We start from the raw sequence: 19,311 nt of genomic DNA on the forward strand, positions 1-19,311 counted from the left end.
AAAGAACTTGACTGGCCTGCATAGAGCTCTGTCCTCAACGCCATCGAACACCTTTGGGATGAATCGGAACACTGACTGCGAGCCAGGCCTATTCGCCCAACATCAGTGCCCGACCTCTCTAATGCCCTTGTGGCTGAGTGGAAGCTAGTCCAAGCAGCAATGTTCCAACATCTAGTGGAGAGACTTCCAAGAAGAGTGGAGGAAGTTTTAGCAGCAAAGGGGCGACCAACTCCACATTAATGCCCATGATTTTGGAATTAGATGTTTGACGAGCAGGTGTCAACATACTTTGTCATGTAATGTATCATACTCATTTTAGTGTACAGGATTTACATTCAATATGTTACGTCTAGTCTATGTGACCAGGCAGATAATGTAACAGTGGTCCAGCAAATACAAAAAGATTGATCTCTATAGATCGTCCGGCCAGCAAGCCCAGTTGTCCGGCCAGCAAGTCCAGTTGATTGGTGTTTATTCTGACGATAGACACAAGAAAACATATTAGACGTGCAGGACAACAGTATGTTGATGGCGATTTGTGATTAGTCTGTTAGCATGGAAACAACTGTGACTTTGCAGGGTGCAACGTGCCCATTACAATTAGAACATGCTGGCTAACTCTTACAGCAATAGCAATCAAAAGCACATCCCAGGATGCCCCCAATGTCTTATGGGTATCGTACACATGTGTATACACATCAGGACATGTACATAGTGAACTAGTACTCATTTCAAATATGAAAATAGAATACATTATTTCAGAACGTGACCTACCGTTTGCATGTCAATATCAGACTGCAAAGTATTTACGTTCGCGATCTGCAAGCGTAGCAAAGACATGACTTCGTATTGACACCTGACTTCAACCAACCAATTAGAATACATAAGCATAAAATACACATTTCTGCAGCGGCAAAGTGGAAACAATTCTCCCCTGCTGAATTCAACTTGCACACTATAAATAAAATGAGGAATGTAATACCCTGAACGTTAAAACACCCACATACAATCAATACAAGACAAAACAACAACAAAAAAATATTATATATACAGTACCAAACAAAAATATTTGGACACACCTACTCATTCAAGGGTATGTCTTCATTTTGACTATTTTCTACATTGTAGAATAATAGTGAAGACATCAAAACTATGAAATAACACAAAAAAGTGTTAAACAAATCAAAATAAGCTTCATGAGGAATGCTTTTCCAACAGTCTTGAAAGAGTTCCCACATATGCTAACCACTTGTTGGCTGCATTTCCTTCACTCTGCGGTCCAATTTATCCCCAACCATCTCAACCTGGTTGATGTCGGGTGATTGTGGAGGACAGGTCATTTGATGCAGCACTCCATCACTCTCCTTCTTGGTCAAATAGCCTTTACACAGTCTGGAGGTGTGTTTTTGGGTCATTGTCCTGTTGATTAAAAAAATGATAGTCCCCCTAAGTGCAAACCAGATGGGATGACGTATCACTGCAGAATGCTGTGGTAGCCATGCTGCTTAAGTGTGCCTTAGATTCTAAATAAATCACTAACAGTGTCACCAGAAAAGCACCCCCACACCATCACACCTCCTCCTCCATGTTTCACGGTGGGAACCACACATGCTGAGATCATCCGTTCACCTACTTTGCGTCTCACAAAGACACGGTGGTTGGAACCAAAAATCTCTAATTTGGACTCATCAGACCAAAGGATAGATTTCCACTGGTCTAATGTCCATTGCTCGTGTTTCTTAGCCCAAGCAAGTCACTTCTTCTTATTGGTGTCCTTCAGTAGTGGATTATTTGCAGCAATTAGTCATGAAGGCCTGATTCACGCAGTCTCCTCTGAACGGTTGATGTTGAGATGTGTCTGTTACTTGAACTCTGAAGGATTTATTTGGGCTGCAATTTCTGAGGTGCTGTTAACTCTAATGAACGTATCCTCTGCAGCAGAGGTAACTCTGGGTCTTCCTTTCCTGTGGTAGTCCTCATGAGAGCCAGTTTCATCATGGCGCTTGATGGTTTTTGCAACTGCACTTGAAGAAACTTTCAAAGTTCTTAACATTTTTCGCATTGACTGACCTTCATGTCTTAATGTAATGATGGACTGTCATTTCTCTTTGCTTATTTGAGCTGTTCTTGCCATAATATGGAGTTGGTCTTTTACCAAATAGGGGTAACTTCTGTATACCACCCCTACCTGGTCACAACACAACTGATTGGCTAAAACGTATTAAGAAGGAAAGTAAACTTTTAACATGGGACACCTGTTAATTGAAATGTGTTCCAGGTGACAACCTCATGAAACTGACTGTGAGAATGCCAAGTGTGTAAAGCTGTCATCAAGGCAAAGGGTGGCTACTTTGAAGAATCAAAATATATTTTCAAGTCAAATTTGTATTTGTCAAGTGCCGAAAACAGTGAAATGCTTACTCACAAGCCCTTAACCAACAATGCAGTTAAGAAAATACCAACACAAAAAAATTAAGAGATAAGAATAACAAGTAATTAAAGAGCAACAGTAAATAACAATAGCGTGGCTATATACAAGGGGTACCGGTACAGAGTCAATGTGCGGGGGCACCGGTGTCGAGGTAATTGAGGTAACATGTACATGTAGGTCGGGTTTTTATAGTGACTATACATAGATAGCAGCAGCAGAAGCGTAGAAGAGGCGGGGGGGCAAGGCAAATAGTCTGGGGAGCCAATTGATTAGCTGTTTGGGAGTCTTAAGGCTTGGGGGTAGACGCTGTTTAGAAGCGTCTTGGACCTAGACTTGGCACGCCGGTACCGCTTGCCGTGCGGGAGCAGAGAGAACAGTCTATGACTAGGGTGGCCTTGTATAGAGATCCTGGATGGCACAAAGCTTAGCCCCGGTGATGTACTGGGGCGTACGCACTACACTCTGTACTAGCTTGCAGTCGGAGGCCGAACAGTTGCCATACCAGGCAGTGACCCAACCCGTCAATATGCTTTTGCTTTGTTTACAGTTTTTAAAAATACTACATGATTCCATAGTTTTGATGCCTTCACTATTATTCTACAATGTAGAAAATAGTAACAATTAAGAAAAACCCTTGAATGAGTAGGTGTGTCCATTCCTTTGACTGGTACTGTACACACAGTGTCTTAGGAAACCCCTTTACTTGATCTCTCTGTACTTTGTTTCTGATCATCTTTGCCTCGATCCTGACTAGTCTCCCAGTCCCTGCCTCGGAAAAACATCTCCACCAGATGATGCTGCCATCACCATGCTTCACCGTAGGGGTGGAGCCAGGTGTCCTCCAGACGTGACGCTTAGGCATTCAGGCCAAAAAATGTCATCTTGGTTTCATCAGACCAGAGAATCTTGTTCATCATGGTCTAAGAGTCTTTAGGTGCCTTTTGGCAAACTCCAAGCGGGCTGTCATGTGTAACGTGTACGCTGGGAGTCGGGAAGCAAGTACAGGAAGTGAATAAATTTAATAAATGAACGAAATTGGACAAAACAAGAAACACGAGCAGCGTACAGACATGAAACATAAAAATGTATATTAACACCTGGGGAAGGAACCATAGGGAGTGACAGATATAGGGAAGGTAATCAGGAAGGTGATGTAGTCCAGGTGAGTCTGATGAGGCGTTGGTGCGCGTAACGATGGTGACAGCTGTGCGTAATAATGAGCAGGCTGGTGACCTTGACCTAGAGTGTACGTGACAGTCATGTGCCTTTTTCCTGAGGACCGGCTTCCTTCTGGCCACTCTACCATAAAGGCCTGATTGGTAGAGTGCTGCAGAGATCAAATCAAATCAAGGTATATTTGTCCCGTGCGCCGAATACAACGGGTGTAGACCTTACAGTGAAATGCTTATTTACAGGCTCTTACCAATGGTGCGAAAAAAAAGATGTGTGTGTAGGTAAGTAAAGAAATAAAACAACAGTAAAAAAACATTTGACAAAAGAGTAGCAAGGCTATATACAGACACCTGTTAGTCAGGCATATTGAGGTAGTATGTACATGTAGGTATCGTTAAAGTGACTATGCATATATGATGAACAGAGAGTAGCAGAAGCGTAAAAAGAGGGGTTGGCGGGTGTTGGGACACAATGCAGATAGCCTTGTTAGCCAATGTGCAGGAGCACTAGTTGGTCGGGCCAATTTAGGTAGTATGTACATGAATGTATAGTTAGTGACTATGCATATAAGATAAACAGAGAAGAGCAGCAGTGTAAAAGAGGGGTTAGGTTGGCACACAATGCAAATAGTCTGGGTAATCATTTGGTTACCTGTTCAGGAGTCTTATGGTTTGGGGGTAAAAACTGTTGAGAAGCCTTTTTGTCCTAGACTTGGCACTCCAGTACCGCTTGCCATGCGGTAGTAGAGAGAACAGTCTATGACTGGGGTGGCTGGGGTCTTTGACAATTTTTAGGCCTTCCTCTGACACCGCCTGGTGTAGAGGTCTTGGATGGCAGGCAGCTTTGCCCCAGTGATGTACTGGGCTGTACGCACTACCCTCTGAAGTGCCCTGCGGTCGGAGGCCGAGCAATTGCCGTACCAGGCAGTGATGGTTGTCCTTCTGGAAGGTTCTCCCATCTCCACAGAGGAACTCTAGAGCTCTGTCAGAGTGACCATCAGGTTCCTGGTCAGCTCCCTGACCAAGGCCCTTCTCCCCCGATTGCTAAGTTTGGCCGGGTGGCCAGCTCTAGGAAGAGTCTTGGTGGTTCCAAACTTCTTCCATTTAAGAATGATGGAGGCCAATGTGTTCCTGGGGACCTTCTATGCTGCAGAAATGTTTTGGTACCCTTCCACAGATCTGTGCCTTGACACAATCCTGTCTCAGAGCTATACGGACAATTCCTTTGACCTAAACTCAATTCCGAGTCTCATAACAAAAGGTCTGAATACGTACAGTATGTAAATAAATACATTCTGTTTTGTATTTTGTATTTTTTTAAATATATATATTTTACATTTCGCTTTGTCATTATGGAGCGTTGTGTGTAGATTGCTGAGGAAATCTTTTTATTTAATCCATTTTAGATTAAGGCTGTAACGTAAAAAAAAATGGAAAAAGTCAAGGGGTCTGAATACTTTCCAAAGGCACCGTACTGTATGTATTAACGAGTCACATCAGCACAAACATGTGGCTAAAAAGTATCTCCAAGGCACAGAAGGAAGCACACATAACACACCTGAATATATCAAGAACCCAACTGAACAGTTGAGCCTAAAACTTTTACATAGCAGCTTAAGTGTCAGGCTGTGCGTAACTGGTGCATGGAATCAAGCGCAGGAGAGCAGAGATGAGTGTACAAGGTAGTTTATTCCACGAACTGCACCAGTGTAAAACAAATACTAAAAGTGTGTGAAAATACCGGTCAACTCGTAAATAACAGGCATAAAAACCAACCCGGCAAACAATACCAGCCATAAAGATACAACCTGAACATAATAAACAAACACGCACACCAACAGAGGGTTAAATAATGAACATGTAATTGGGGAATAGAAACCAGGTGTGTAGAAAACAAAGACAAAACAAATGGAAAATGAAAAGTGGATTGTCGGTGGCTAGAAAGCCGGTGACGTCGACCGCCGAACGCCGCCCGAACAAGGAGAGGACATTGAGACAGTAAAGAGTGCTGATAATTTGCAGTTATAGTAGTCCAAATAGTAATTTATATAGCATTTATATATAGTAATTTTGGTCATTTTTGCTGCTTCTTATTTTTGGTGCACTTATTTTTTATTAATTTCATTTTCAGATCACTTTATCAATATATGTTTTCAAATATCTGAAAGGTACTGATGCACTGTATATGTGTGGCACTTTGAAATGGTGTCCTCTGCCTGTATGAATAACTGTTGCTGCTACTCTGCTACTCAAGTGTCCCGAGACTCTTGAGTAAAGGTAACCTTTATTACATAGGCAAGTCAGTTAAGAACAAATTCTTATTTATAATGACTGCCTACCAGGGAACAGTGGGTTAACTGCCTTGTTCAGTGGCAGAATGACAGATTTTTTTACCTTGTCAGCTCAAGAATTCAATCCAGCAACCTTTCGGTTACTGGCCCAACACTCTAACCACTAGGCTACCTGCCACCCCAGATGGGTTAGGTTTGTATTGAAAATCTGCCGCGATATAATAACTTCACTTCCTTCCCACTGAGTCGACATAATTGCATCTTCCTGAGCTTTCCATTACCCCTATTTAAAATGCGCCGTCATCATTTCTTGAGCGACTTATTGTTTATTTGTCTTCTCGTCTCTTTCAAAGCAGCGCCGTGTGGCTCCAATTAAGACGGCAAGGCCGGAACTAACCCCGTCGTAATTTCATCTGATCCAACACTCTTGACATATATATATTCCATTTATCTCTCCGGATTGCATTCTTGGATTTGACCCTATACACTGAAAACATTAAAAACCCTTTCCTTGACATAGATTGACCAGGTGAATCCAGGTGAAAACTATGATGTTCAATCCACTGCAGTCAGAAGGAGAGGAGACAGGTAAAAGAGGGATTTTAAGCCTTGAGAAAAATGTCCTGTGTTTATCAAGAATGGTCCACCACCCAAAGGACATCCAGCCAACTCGACACAACTGTGGGAAGCATTGGAGTCAACATGGGCCAGCATCCCTGTGGAATGGTTCCGACACCTTGTTGAGTCCATGACCCGACGAATTGAGGCAGTTCTTAGGTCAAAGAGGGGTTGTGGGGGGACAACTCAATATTAATGTTTGGTAAACTCAGTGCACAACGTTATTATTGTTTGGGAAGTTTCAAAGAGACAATGGAATGACATTTAGTTATTGGCCAGATGGGACTTATTTGCAGGCTAGCTATAACCCCCTCTGGGCAGCCACTGCATAGACACTGACTCCACTGTATTTCATTATTCCAATGAGTTATATGACAGGAGATAAGAGAGGCTCACATAAACATGAAGGCTGTTTATGGATGGGGATTGTTTACTGTAAGCCATTTCTCTAGACGATTTCTGCTTCTTTTAGTTTCCGTCTTTAGCCTGTTTTCCTGAGTAGGAAGGATGCTACCAAAGAGCCATGCGGAGCCCCCCGAAAAGCAACAGGACTTTACTTTTTATGCCACTTGTATTGACTTAGAAATTTACAGGAAAGTAATATCCTGCCCTATTAATATTTCATCCCCGTTTAATTGCTCTCATTACCTCGAGATTGCTCTGAGCTCTGTCTATAATTATTTCATGCGATAATGAATCCCTTTTTTCGACTGTACGCATGCAACAATCCGCAGTATAGTATTCAAAGTCCCCTTGAATGCCCTATGTGAAACACCTCAACAAAGACATGGCTTAACAAACAGAAAAAAAACATTAGAAAGTGGGCCAACAACACTCATGCTCAATTTGTTGTTCACAAAAGCCCCAGAAGAATCCCAATAGAGAACTCCATTGATCTTCTCAAGGCAACTAACTTCCACTCCATTGAAAGCCATTTACAAAACTATGATGGTTAGATGACCTTGGGAGACATGCTGTGCCAACAGAAGTCAATAGATAATGCGACATAATAACAACAGTGTCTCTGTAGTGAAATCTCTCTGTGCTTTTAGCCCAATCTCTAATCTACATGAAAAAAGGTTATGTAACACTTATTAAAAAGATTAAAATAAATGTTGCTTCCCCCCTTTTGATTAGTTTAAAGGCTAGGGCACACTGGATAAGATCTGCCTTTTATCGTGCTTCACTAAAAAGCCCAGTGAATTTGATACTCTCTGAACTAATGATCGTATAATCTTTTATTAAACAGCTTTGGCAATACAAAATCCAAAGCAGAAGTGGGATTGAAACTATTTTACAAAATATTCTACGAGTTTGATATATTGTGGGCTGAGTAGAGTGTTGCACCATTACATTGACATTCATAACAGTAGGAGTAGAAGTAATGTAGCTTATTTCATAGCAGTAGCAAGACCGCAATCATCATCATTGCCACTGCCACCACCATGACCATTGCCACCACCCAAAATACTGTAATGTTCTGAAATGTGCAGTATGTAAGAGAAGGAAATATCTCTGTCGATCCCTGTCTCCATTCCTCTGTCCATCTCTGCCTCTCTGGGTCTGTGTGTCCCTCTGGTCCTCTTTCTCTTTGTCTATGATCTTCACTGACTCTTTTTAGGCATAAATGTGATTCCTGCGTGTGTGAGCCTGCGGGCTTCGTGTACTGTAGGAGGACGTGGGATGCTGTCTGACACACACTGATAAGAGCAGTCGCCTCTCCTGGTCCTACTCAAACAGAGAAAATGGGGAGAGAGAGAAAGAGAGCGGGAGAGAGAAAGACAGAGAAAACGAGAGAGGCAGAGAAAGCAAGCGAGCGAGAGAGAGCGGGAAAGAGTGGGAGAGAGCGCGAGAGAGAGTGAGGCAGAGACAGAGAGAGTGGGAGAGAGAGCGAGGCAGAGAGAGCGAGAGAGGCAGAGAAAGTGCACGAGAGTGGGAGAGAGAGTGTGAGAGAGAGAGAGAGGCAGAGAAAGCGAGAGAAAGCAAAAGAGGCAGAGAAAGTGAGAGGGAGAGGGAGAGAGGCGGAGATAGCAAGAGAGAATGAGAGAGAGGAGAGCAGGAGAGAGAGAGGCAGAGAAAGCGAGAGAGAAAGAAAAAGGGAGAGAGAGAGGGAGAGTGACACTACTGTAGTATTCACTGTAGTATACTGTAGTATTTACAGTTGGCTATAGTATAAATACTGTAGTAACAAAATACTCTAGTGTTTTTGCGGAATGTAGTATACTGTAATATATTTGGGGACATTACTGTTTTACTATCTTTGACATAGAAGTTGGGGGCGTTCTCATTATGAAAACATTCTAAAAATCACCTTTTCTATAACCTGTAGATGGGTAGGACTGGTTTCTGAACAAAGACTTCAGACCTGCTCTTTTCTATAACATGTTGAGTAACACAATATACTGTATGGTCTACACTTGGCATGTCGTTTTTTTGTGTGTGTTTTTCCTGAATGTAGTGTTTTTTTACACAGAGAGAGAGAGAGAGAGTTATAGGAAGTGCTGGGCAGGATTCATATGATGAGGATTGGACAATGAGCTACGTCAAAACAACATTGACTACAGTGTTAAATGATGGTGACTATTTGCAATGTTGTAGAGTGCTATATTCACAGATGTTGATGAAGAGGAGGATGAGGGGCTGGTGTTCGTGGGTGTTGTCTCACTCATTCACAGGTGGAATTGACACCACATCAGCAGGAATAGCCCTGGTTAGTTGTTAGTTGGTGAATAAGACTGCCCTGTTATCAGTGATATCTCACTCTGTCTCTCTCCCTCCTCTCTCTCTCCCCTTCATATCTCTCCCTCCCTTTCCCATGCTGCCCCCTCTCTATCTCTCGCATCTCTTTTTACAAAGAGCCGTGCTTATATTGATCGCCTCGGGCGGGTAGCTTCTTCTCACACTCTTACCACTTGGAACACAACAAACGCCTCGCCCAGAGAGATTTAGAACCTGTTTTTGTCGGACAGCATTTCTTAGCGTGTGTTTAATGCTCCTAATTTTCTAAGTCATTCATTAGAGCAGGTGCAGCATCAGGGGAAGTCTACTGACTATCTGAGCTGCCAGATGGGCCAACTACAGCTGACCGCTCAGCCAGGGAGACCGGGGGGACTGAGGGGGGCGGAGGGGGACTGGCAGGTACAGTGTGGGGGTCAGCCTGGGCAGATGCTCCCTGAGACACAGAGCTCTCTGTCTCATCCCATTACCTGTGACTATGGCCCAATAGGGAGGCTAGATTGGAATGAAGATGTGTCCGTCTTGATTTACAGTGGGGAGAACAAGTAGTTGATACACTGCCGATTTTGTAGGTTTTCCTACTTACAAAGCATGTAGAGGTCTATAAGTTTTTATCATAGGTACACTTCAATTGTGAGAGACGGAATCTAAAACAAAATTCCAGAAAATCACATTGTATGATTTTTGAGTAGCCAGTCTCCAGACCTGAACCCAATAGAAAATCTTTGGAGGGAGCTGAAAGTCCGTATTGCCCAGCGACAGCCCCGAAACCTGAAGGATCTGGAGAAGGTCTGTATGGAGGAGTGGGCCAAAATCCCTGCTGCAGTGTGTGCAAACCTGGTCAAGAACTACAGGAAACATATATGAAAATGTAATTGCAAACAAAGGTTTCTGTACCAAATATTAAGTTCTGCTTTTCTGATGTATCAAATACTTATGTCATGCAATAAAATTCTAATTATTTACTTAAAAATCATACAATGTGATTTTCTGTTTTTTTTGTTTTAGATTCCGTCTCTCACAGTTGAAGTGTACCTATGATAAAAATGACAGACCTCTACATGCTTTGTAAGTAGGAAAACCTGCAAAATCGGCAGTGTATCAAATACTTGTTCTCCCCACTGTATGTCTTGTTCCCAGTGCAAAATGGGTGTGTGCGTGTGTGTGTTTGCATGCATGTGTAGTCTGTGTGTGCGCACTCATAGTTTGTGTGCGTGCGTGTTTGTGCATGCTAGTGCACCTGTGTGTCTTCATGCCTATTTAACTGCTCTGCCAATATACTCTAACGTATATTGCCCCTTGCATGACTGCGCTGGCATTTGAGAGGGCCTCTCTCTCTCCCTGCAGCCTGTTATTGCCCTGAGTATTCTCCCCTGAGAGATTTGGTCATGAAGCCTGCTGATCTGTGGCAATGTGATCTATGGTGCTCAGGAGATAAAGGCTATTACCACATTGCAGGCATGCCAGGGACTTTTCTCTATGTGACCAAGGAAGGATCCAAATGATGGCCTGAACAATTGAGTTGTCAATGGTTTATATATTTAATTTCGATTCCTAATTGTGGAGAAGGTAAAAGTAATCCCGTCATATGTCTTCTCAAAAGGGCAAATCATTTCCCCTGAAATGCAATCTCACCGCTGCGTTAGAAGGAAGGAATCCTTTGCCATGTCACACCAAAGAAACCTTTGAGTAGGTGGACGGAGAATTAGCTGATGAGGTTAATTAAGCAGACAATAGAGGATCCATCTCGTTGTGTCACCAACAGCTATTATTCTTTTTCATCTTTTTAATGGGAGCTTGCTACTCAAAGTCATAGGAAACTTGGCGGCGGAAGACAGAAGACCTGGTTGGTGAATGAAGAAGCTCTGGGGTAATTTAAAAATGTAATGCTTTGCATCTATTACAGTATGTTAGTTGACGATGGTAGTCCCTCGAATCTCTCAATCAATCAGAGAAGATTGCAGCTGGCAGGCATCGCTGCTATGAAAAACAGGTGGGGAGGATGTGGGTGGGTGGGTGGATGGGGACTGAAGGGGGAATGGTTTGGGGTTATCTTTGTTGTGCATTTCTTTGATTGTTTTTGTACCTATAACCCCCTGTCTGAAAAAAAACACAAAACCAAATAAAAAGTTCTGGGGTTATTAAAATGAGAGAAAGAGACAGGGCTATGCAAAGGTGAGGGAGAGAGAGTGTTTTCTTTTCTCTTAGTTAGAATATGCTGATCTTTAGCCCAGGCTGTCACTTTTGATAAATGAGATCAGTGTTGCCCGAGAAACCATGCAGCCATGCGGGAAGAATTAAAATGGCACTGCAGCAGAAAAAAGGCGACACATCACAAGAGCGGAGCCTTACAGGGCGTGATGTTGTGTGTGTGTGTGTGTGTGTGTGTGTGTGTGTGTGTGTGTATGTGCGTGCGTGCGGGCATCTGTCTGTCTGTCTCGCTATATCTGTCTGCCTTCCTGTGTGTCTGTAGCAGGATGCTCCATTTAACAAGCCGAGTGAACCACAGCTCTCCACTCCCTCCGCAATTCCCACCCTACCATGTACCCCTGCCATTTAGTCCTTCAGGCCCTCCTTCCCGGCGCAAATCACTGACATTTCCCCTAAACACAACCGTCTCCATCAACTTGGTAGTTCCCTCTCTAAAGTGCACACTCAGAACAGACGTCTTTGCAGACTCATGCAGCCCTCCATTCAGGAAGGGGATAGGGGAGAGGAGATATCTGTTCTGAAAGCTACTTAGAGCCCGTTCACTAAACCGCTAGCAGAAGGATGCTAATAGGCACCCGGGTCTTGAAGATGAAATAAAGTATCAGTCCTGATCCAGCTTTTGCAGACAAAGACTCAACACCCAGATCGAGACGTTTACACTGGATCACTCTGTCTGCAAGGTGACAGAGATGGGATTGTCACATGCAGCCAGGCAGAACTCTCCCAATCCGATATCTTCATCTGACTAGAACTATGCAGCACACAATATTAACATGCACAGACAATCCAATATCTCAATCTCACTAGAAAGCATATGGTATACAATCCGAACATACAGCATATGTACAGGCAGGCACTGTCAAAGTAAATGTGTGGGTGAATATATAAATCTCAGCCACACGTTCTTCCCTGTAGGCTATGTTATGATCATATATATAAGGGAAGATGTGTTGTACCTGCCTGCGATACCAATTATAGAACTGCAAGTACCCACGTCTGAATGTGATGCGGAGGCTTGATAATTATCTGGGTCGGAAACATCTCACCTTCAGCCGAACCTCTTAATGAGAGAGATACCTGCTAAAACAATGCAAGAAACCAGTAGGAGTATCATATCCATGGAAATATGAATCATGGTTTATTTTCCCGAGAAGTGTACCTTGAGGTCTTCGACTATATTTGCCGTGCTATCGTCTAGGACCTGAACAGTCAGCACCCCGTCAAGAACATCTGAACGTCGACAATCTATTTTCCCCTGAGTAAATTATGATTTGACAATAACAATGAATAATACAAGAATGATAAGAAACAAGCGAGCTTCTTCGATACAACCAACATTCGATTTGAAGAGTTCACAGTACAGTTGAAATCCTTTGACTAATAAGGGTTTGATTTGATTTGTTATACAATGGATAACACCAGAATTATCACAAATTAGTCATCATGTTGTCGTGGCCTCTGTGCTACCAACATTGCGACCAACATTCTATCTAGGCGCCATGTGTTCCTCTCCTTTTCCTCAGGCAACTGATTAGCCCATATTGTAAGCAGACATTTGAACCTCTGTGATAATGTTCTGATGCACCTGCCAGTGGGTGAGCATGTTAGAAGCTAGACCTGTGATGATTTTTTTGCCGGTCAAATTATAAACCCTTGTCAGAAATCCATTCTCAACCCTCGAAAGAAACTCTCAGCCCCCCTTCTGCCTCAATCACATATCAGTAGTAATGAAGGAATACAAATCCATTAGAGAAAATCTGTCCTATCCAGTCAGCTGTGTTTAGGCTACATATCCCTGTTTTATGATTAGCTTACATTCACATTCATTAGCAAAAAAAACTTCAAATTGCAGTTCTTTCACAACAGTTTTTGGGAATCAAAAGTTAATTAAATTTCCTTAAACGTCCTGTGTTAAACGTCCTCTCTCTCTAAGCAGCATCAGGTACTGCTACGAATGGCATGTCCATCTTTTTGTGAGAAATTACACTGGTCACTCCATTTTTTGTAATAGTATTTATTTATATTTTTACCTTCATTTAACGAGGCAGGTCAGTTAAAGAACAAATTCTTGTTTACAATGATGGCCTAGGAGCAGTGGGTTAACTGCCTTGTTCAGGGGCAGAACAACAGATTTCTACCTTGTCAGCTCAGGGATTCGATCTAGCAACCTTTCAGTTACTGGCCCAACGTTCTAACCATTATGCTACCTGCCGTATAAACAGCCCACGTTAGATGAAGCCACGCAAAAATACTAAAATAAATATTGGTAAATGGTTAATATGGACCTATATTAAACATCTATGAATGGCGTAATGATCAATATGAATAAACATTTTACTAATCCTTTCTAAATGCTTTATTATGTTCAACTGTCTGACTCAATCAGAACCTAAATATAAATGTATTTTACTCCAATGTTTGTAAACAAGGTAAATGTAAGCAAAAACTATATAGTCTTAAAAATGGTTCAAACTATAATTTTGATATCATGGACGGTCAATCTTTGCGTCCATAGCTCTGTCTTTGAATTTGAGAGTGATTACATTTCTCCAGACCAATCCCTCAGCTTTTTACTGAAACAGGGGCGGGGATTTGCTTTGTTATTGTTTCAACTGCTGATTTCCACTTTAAAGTGAAGCGTGCTCTCTTATCCATCCTTACAGCTTTGCCGTTTCTCGATTCACCGGGCCAATGATTAGCCACCTCCATTTTCTGGAGATCAAAAGCCCCAGAGATGCTTTGTGTTACCAAAGGTCTTTGAATTCTGCCGCAAGTCGACATAATTACAAATGTGGTTCAAATTAATTGATGCAAAAAAATTTCCTGCTTTATAGCATACACTACTTTATATGGAAATCCTTGCAATATAATATACAGGTAATTGCCAAAATAAATGAAACACTTGAGTAAATGAGGGATACAAAGTATATTGAAAGGGGTGCATGGTTAAGGTCCACTAAACCCTTTCGAGGGCAAGGTGAACACCAATAAACGCACAGTCATCCTGAGAGATCACCTTCAACCTATGGGGAAACAACTCTATTCTGATGGGAGTGGTCTCTTCTAGGATGACAATGCCACCAGCCATAGGGCACGAGTGGTCACTGAATGGTTTGATGAGCATGAAAACGATGTAAACCATATGCCATGGCCGTCTCAGTCACCAGATCTTAACCCAATTGAACACTTATGAGAGATTTCTGGAGCAACGCCTGACAGTGCGTTTTCCACCACCATCAACAAAATACCAAATTATGTAATTTCTCGTGGAAGCATGGTGTCATATCCCTCCAATAGAGTTCCAAACACTTATATATGCCAAGGCTCATTGAATTTGTTCTGGCGTCTCAACACATTATTAAGACGCTTCATGTTGGTGTTTCCTTTATTTTGGTAGTTACCTGTATGTGAGTGAGAGAGGGCGAGAGGGCGCGAGAGGGCAAGAGAGAGAGAGCGAGAGAGAGAGAGAGAGGGCGAGAGAGAGAGAGAGAGAGAGAGAGAGAGAGGGCAAGAGAGAGAGACTAGGCTTGTATGTTGTTAGATAAACAGGTCACGTCCATCACGGTGTGATGAAAGAGGGTGTGGATGTTGATGGATGAGTAGACAGTGAGGTCATAGAGGTGTATGTGTGTGTCACAGGTAGCTGGTGGCACCTTAATTGGGGAGGACGAGCTCATAGTAACGGTTGGAACAGAATAAATGGAACGGTATCAAACACATCCAACATGTGGTTTCCATGTGTTTGATACCATCCCATTTAATCCGTTCAAGCCATCATTATGAGTGGGGAGGACGAGCTCATAGTAACGGTTGGAACAGAATAAATGGAACGGTATCAAACACATCCAACATGTGGTTTCCATGTGTTTGATACCATCCCATTTAATCCGTTCAAGCCATCATTATGAGTCATCGTCCCATCAGCAGCCTTGTGTGTGTGTGTGTTTCTGTGTGTATGTGTGTTTGTGTGAGGACTTGCGCTTGTGCCCGCTTGCGTGCCTCGTGTGTGTGTGTATGTTTGTAGACCGCATGTGTGTGTAGCTGACATTATCAAGATTAATAAGAGGAAGATTAATGAAGCAAGTCATAGACATCGCCAATGCTTTGGGCTTGAGTTATTACCCTGAATTCCCTGATCACAAAGAATACATTATGTTTACAGAATTATCTCCACTTGAGTGAATTATCCATTATTGGAATTGACCTGTGTCACATGACTTCCCCGAAAGGGACCTTACGGTGTCCTCAGAGGACCATAAATGACAGGAGCCATTAAAGGGCAACCTTTTCCATGATTAATGGCTCTGTCATAAATGCGGTGTGTTTTAGACAAATTGTACATGTGTTGCGGAACTGTTTAGACAACCTAAGCTTGCACAATTGTTCTGTATCCTGACTAAGTGTGTGCATTAGCGTGAAAGTAGCACAGGCGGGTCGTTGATGTTTAAGTTGGTGACTGTCACGTCCTGACCTTAGTTCCTTTTTTATGTCTCTATTTTGGTTTGGTCAGGGTGTGAGTTGGGGTGGGCATTCTATGTGTTTTTTCTATGTTTTCTATTTCTATGTGTTTGGCCTGGTATGGTTCCCAATCAGAGGCAGCTGTCAATCGTTATCTCTGATTGAGAACCATACTTAGCTAGCCTTTTCCCACTTGTGTTTTGTGGGTAATTATTTTTCCGTGTGTGTTTGTGTGCACCTCGGTTGCATCACTGTCTTTGCTGTTTACCTGTTCGTTTTTTGGTTATTTCGGTTTCACTTTCATTAAAAGATGTGGAACTACATGCACGCTGCGCCTTGGTCGATTCATGACAGGGAGTTTGAGGATAGCGAGCGTGACAGAATTACCCACCACAAGAAGACCAAGCAGTGTGCGCCAACCTGGAGGAAGAGTTGGACCAGGGAGGAGAGAATGGTAGAGGACAAGAGAGGCAGCCCCCAAACATTTTGGGGGAGGCACACGAGGAGTGTGGCGGAGTCAGATTGGAGACCTGAGCCCACTCCCCGTGCTTACTGGGGCGAGCAGGTAACAGGTCAGGCCCCGTGCTATGGATGATGCGCACAGTGTCTCGGCCGAGTATTCACAGGCCGGTGTGCTCGGTGCCAGCGTCCCGCATTTGCCGGGTGGAAGCTGGCATCCAGCCAGAATGGGGGGGGGGGCAGCTATGCGGTCGAGACCGCCAGTGTGCCCCCACGGCCCTGTGTATCCAGTGCCTCCCCCAAGCACCAGGCTATCTCTCCGTCTCCTCCCTCCAGGTTCTCCCGTCAGTCAGGAGTTGCCAGAGCCGCCCGTCAGTCAGGAGCTGCCAGAGCCGCCCGTCAGTCATGAGCCGCCGGAGACGCCATCAGTCAGGAGCCACCGGAGCCGCCCGTCAGTCAGGTGCTGCCGGAACCGCCCGTTAGTCAGGAACCGCCGGAGCCGCCCATCAGTCAGGCGCTGCCGTAGCCGCCCCTCAATCCGGCGCCGCCAGAGCCGCCCTTCACAGCGCCTGTCCGGCGCTGCCGGAGTCTTCCGTCTATTCGGGGCCAACTGCAAGGGTCCCCAGTCCGAGGTCGGCGGCGAGGGTCGCCTCTCCAAAGGCGCCACTTAAGTTGGCCAAGACCAAGGTGGAGTGGGGTCTACGCCCCGCACCAGAGCCGCCACCGAGGTGAAATGCCCATCCAGACCCTCCCCTATAGGTTCAGGTTTTGCGGCCGGAGTCCGCACCTTTGGGGGGGGGTACTGTCACGTCCTGACCTTAATTCCTTTTTTATGTCTCTATTTTGGTTTGGTCAGGGCGTGAGTTGGGGTGGGCATTCTATGTGTTTTTTCTATTTCTATGTGTTTGGCCTGGTATGGTTCCCAATCAGAGGCAGCTGTCAATCGTTGTCTCTGATTGAGAACCATACTTAGGTAGGCTTTTCCCACCTGTGTTTTGTGGGTAATTATTTTTCCGTGTGTGTTTGTGTGCACCTTGGTTGTATCACGGTCTTTGCTGTTTACCTGTTTGTTTTTTGGTTATTTCGGTTTCACTTTCATTTAAAGATGTGGAACTACATGCACGCAGCGCCTTGGTCGATTCATGACAGGGAGTTTGAGGATAGCGAGCGTGACAGTGACAAACAAATTATAATACCAAAATGAAACTCCAAAAGGGCATGTCAAACGAAAGACACCAAATCAAAAGCCCCGCGGGTCGGGAGATCACACTCATTCAGCTGATTAGCTCGGTAATTCCCTCTACCTGTGCACACCACAGACTTGTTATGCATACCGACGGCTCCTTACCTGGTCCCAGCTGCCACTGCCCCCTATAGGTAGGATGCATTTGACCCGTATTTCAACAGGGAGTCAGTCCCATTGAGACCAAGGTCTCTTCCGTAAGGGAGCCCTGCATGCACACAATTGACTAAATATAATAGAATACAAATATACAAAATTACAAACACACTCACGAAAAACGATGACGTCACTCAAAGAGGTCCTCAATTAACCTTGTGGACTGTTCAGAAGACACCATCAACTCTGAAGATTGTTCCGTATGGGTTGCTAAGACATTTACAGCTGATTTTCCAGAGTTAGTCATCCATGAGATTGGGTATGGTAACTCGTACGTCTAAAGGTTATTAGTGACTATTATGGTAGTGTGCTACCACACTTACTGTACCAACATAACACATTGGGAGCTTGGGACTATAACGTTCTATCTGCAAAAAGATGATTCTGAGATAATTGGCATTACATTTCAGAACCCTCATCGGTTTGACTGGTGTCAGCTATTTTTATATTGCATTCTTTTGAACTTAACAACTAGAATTGGGGTATTTAGAGTACGATATACACCCCCCCAAACCCCTCTTTTTACGCTGCTGCTACTCTCCGTTCATCATATATGCATAGTCACTTTAACCATATCTACATGTACATACTATCTAAATGAGCCTGACTAACCGGTGTCTGTATGTAGCCTCGCTACTTTCATAGCCTCGCTACTGTATATAGCCTGTCTTTTTACTGTTGTTTTATTTCTTTACCTACCTATTGTTCACCTAATACCTTTTTTGCACTATTGTTTCGAGTCTGTAAGTAAGCATTTCACTGTAAGGTCTACACCTGTTGTAATCGGCGCGCGTGACAAATAAACTTTGATCCGATTTGATTTGACATGGCCAAATGCTCATCGAACATTGCTTTCCAAAATCATGGGCATTAATATGGAGTTGGTCCCCCCTTAGCTACTAAAACAGCCTCCACTCTTCTGGGAAGGTTTTCCACTAGATGTTGGAGCATTGCAGGGATTTTCTTCCGTTCGGCCACAAGAGCATTAGTGAGGTCTGTCACTGATGTTGGGTGATTAGGCCTGGCTCGCAGTCGACAATCCAATTCATCACAAAGGTGTTCGATGGACTTGAGCTAAGGGCTCTGTGCAAGCCAGTCAAGTTCTTCCACACCGAACTCGATTTCTGTATGGACCTCGCTTTATGCACTTGGGCATTGTCATGCTGAAAAAGGACAAGGCTTTCCCCAAACTGTTGCCACAAAGTTGGAAGCACAGAATCCTCTAGAATGGCATTGTGTGCTGTAACGTTAAAATTTCCCTTCACTGAAACTAAGGGGCCCGAACCATGATAAACAGCCCCAGACCATTATTCCTCCTCCACCATACTTTACAGTTGGTGCTATGCATTGGGGCATCCGCCAAACCCAGGTTTGTCTGTCGGACTGCAAAATGGTGAAGCGTGATTCATCACTCCAGAGAACTTGTTTCCACTGCTCCAGAATCTAATGGCGGACGTGATCTTAGTCTTGTGTGTGGTTATTGTGCTGACGTTGCTTCCAGAGGTACTTTGGAACTCGGTAGTGAGTGTTGCAACT

The 19,311-nt window shown here is 43.7% G+C and overlaps 1 protein-coding gene across 1 annotated transcript in view; it reads left to right on the top strand.

Moving 5' to 3' along the window:
* Positions 1-19,311, top strand: part of LOC112250497 (leucine-rich repeat and fibronectin type-III domain-containing protein 2-like) — a 155,897-nt gene that overhangs the window by 109,014 nt on the left and 27,572 nt on the right. The gene's annotated exons all lie outside the window — the stretch shown is intronic.

Source organism: Oncorhynchus tshawytscha, linkage group LG05, assembly GCF_018296145.1.
Source record: "Oncorhynchus tshawytscha isolate Ot180627B linkage group LG05, Otsh_v2.0, whole genome shotgun sequence".
In the NCBI taxonomy this organism is placed as follows: Eukaryota; Metazoa; Chordata; class Actinopteri; order Salmoniformes; family Salmonidae; genus Oncorhynchus; species Oncorhynchus tshawytscha.